We start from the raw sequence: 2,365 nt of genomic DNA, 5'->3' as shown, positions 1-2,365 counted from the left end.
TTAGGGTTGCTGTATATGTTGAGCACAAACAGACTGCCAGTTCTTCGCTTTGCTGTAGGAATAATTTTCACTAGGACGTGTTCTATCGACGCAATGCCGGTCTCGTGCAGGAGCGCCGGTATATTTCGTTTGATTAACGTAGAGATTGTCGCGTTGCCTGTGCCCGATACATCCGGACAGAAGGACGTATAGCCTGATAATTTGGCCTGCCCCCCCGCCTCTTGGAGTGCAATTATGTCTGGCATTTCGGAATTTTTATTTTGTAGGAACTGCTGGAGATTTCCCCTCTTACGGCGGAATCCGCGGCAGTTCCATTGCCATATGATGTGCGTACTGTTTTTACCGCTAATCCTGGCCATCATTAGTCGGGCGGCTGTAAGGCTTAGTTACTTTAATGGGCCCTACGCTGGGCCTCTGTTGCGCGTTTTCTAGGGCCGTAATTCTGGCATTACAATTCTCGGCAAATTGTGTGATCATGGTGTGGAAGTTTTTATGAATTACTTCGAATTTGAGATCAATGACCCTGGTGATTTTATCTATGATCATGTCTTCCCTGATATTACGCTTAAAGTTGCCGGCGCGGGCGGTTGTCCCCTGGGAATGAGGGGATTGTTCTACCGCTCTGCGTTTTGCGGGTAGGTGTTCGATATCGGAATCTGAATCCGCATCTTGTGCTGTAGGTTCTACAACTACCGGGGGTGCATCTATTTCTATAGGTGTCGTTTCTGGATCGGCGGGTGCAGCCGTTTCAGGCGGTGTTGCCTTGAGTTGAGCGATCTCGGCCTTCAGGGCCTTATTCTCTGCTAGTAGTGTTTCGAGCATTTTTTTTTATTTTAGTAAGCTCACTGTTGTGAGATGAGGGGAGGGTGGGGTTTTCTGTCATAGTGGGTTTAGGCTGGGAGACTGCACTTGCCCAGCTCATCTTGTTGTTGTTATAGGTCTTGCTTTCTTGTTTCGCTTGGGGTCTATGTTCCGATGGAAATCTGGTTTGAGATGCCTTGCGGCTTTTGGCCGTGTTCCTTGATTTGGATCGGGAGGGGCGTTGGGTCTCCGCTGCTTTTTTGCCGTCTTGACTTGATAGCAATGGGTCTCTGTCTCCGTCGCTCCGGGTGTGTAGTGCTTGCTGCTGTTGTCGCCGTTTTTCCCACTGGCGCTATTTGATGAGGAAAGGCGTCTGAAAGCGTTTCCGGCAGCGCTTGTCTCCCGTGGGGTGGTCTTTGCCACATAGCGCACAGCTGGGGTTACAGTTGTGATTGTCCGTGGGGTTTTGGGCACCACATTCTATGCATTGTTGCTTGTCAGGGGTCGGGCATACGTCCGCGCGATGACCGATGCGGCCGCAGGCGCCGCACACTTCGACTTTTTTCTTGTGGAGGTAGCAGTGGTACTCCGCGCCCCTGTAGTAGACGTAGAATGGTACCTTTGGGCCTTCAAAGATGATGATGACTGAGTTGGTGTTTCCCATACGACGGACCTGCAGGATGGGAGGGTTCTTCTTGTAGATGAGGCTTTTGGTGATGTCTTCCGCAGTGTCGTAATCCGGAATATTGTGGATTACGCCTTTGGAGGTGTCTGCTGGTGGGGTTGCGTAGGCTGTGACTTCGTAGTGCGTGTCTCCGAATTGGAGTTCTCTGATTCGATTGTATTTCTCAGCGTTTGCCAAACTTGGAGTGCTGATTACTATGATATTTTGTCCCATGCAGGAGCGATATATGTCGTCTTCCGCCTCAGCGATTGTTACTGTTGCGGCACGCAGTACTCCATCTCGAATTAGCGCGTCGCTTAGTTTTAAAATATTACGCCCGTCGCGGGGACGTACGATGATCTATATATCTTCCCTTGGCAGTTGCGGCTGTCGCGGCAGCTGTGGTTTCTTGGTGGAATATCTGGTACGCACTGCGCCGGCTCCAGCTGTTTTGCTTGTTTTTTCTGCTGTTAGGCCAAGCTGCGCGAGGGTTCTACGATTCCTGTTGCGGTAGCTGTCAAGCCATCCCGCTTCTTTGGTTACTTGTTCTGGTGTAATATCTGTTCCATGAAAGGAGCTTACACGGTGTATCTGTGGGGTGGTTGAGCCACCCTGGGTGCTGCCTTGTGGCTCCTCGGCGACCGGCATCGGGCAGCTGCGGCGCGTCGATGCGACGGCGCCGGAGTCTTGGTTGCTCACGGATCTCATGCGGGGCACGTCCGCTTCGGCACCGTCATCAGTGCCTTCGGTGCAATCACGCCGGAGTTTTTGATCTAAAAAGACGGAGCTCGCCACAGCCGTGGCATCCCTAGCTCGTCCTCTTCTTCCTCCAGTAAATGGTAACTAATTTTTTTAAGATTGTCTCTTGCATAATTACAAACAAGAAAATGCTCTTAAACT

At 51.0% G+C, this 2,365-nt stretch overlaps 1 pseudogene; it reads right to left on the bottom strand.

Annotated features, from left to right (window-relative positions):
* Nucleotides 1-345: 345 nt before the first annotated feature.
* On the bottom strand, nucleotides 346-2,113 carry LOC121045701 (annotated as a pseudogene).
* Nucleotides 2,114-2,365: the final 252 nt, after the last annotated feature.

This window comes from Ixodes scapularis, unplaced genomic scaffold (genome assembly GCF_016920785.2).
Source record: "Ixodes scapularis isolate PalLabHiFi unplaced genomic scaffold, ASM1692078v2 PGA_scaffold2__306_contigs__length_199485367, whole genome shotgun sequence".
NCBI lineage: Eukaryota > Metazoa > Arthropoda > Arachnida > Ixodida > Ixodidae > Ixodes > Ixodes scapularis.
Note: the sequence above shows the minus strand (reverse complement) of the source record. Positions and strands in the feature narration are given on the sequence as shown.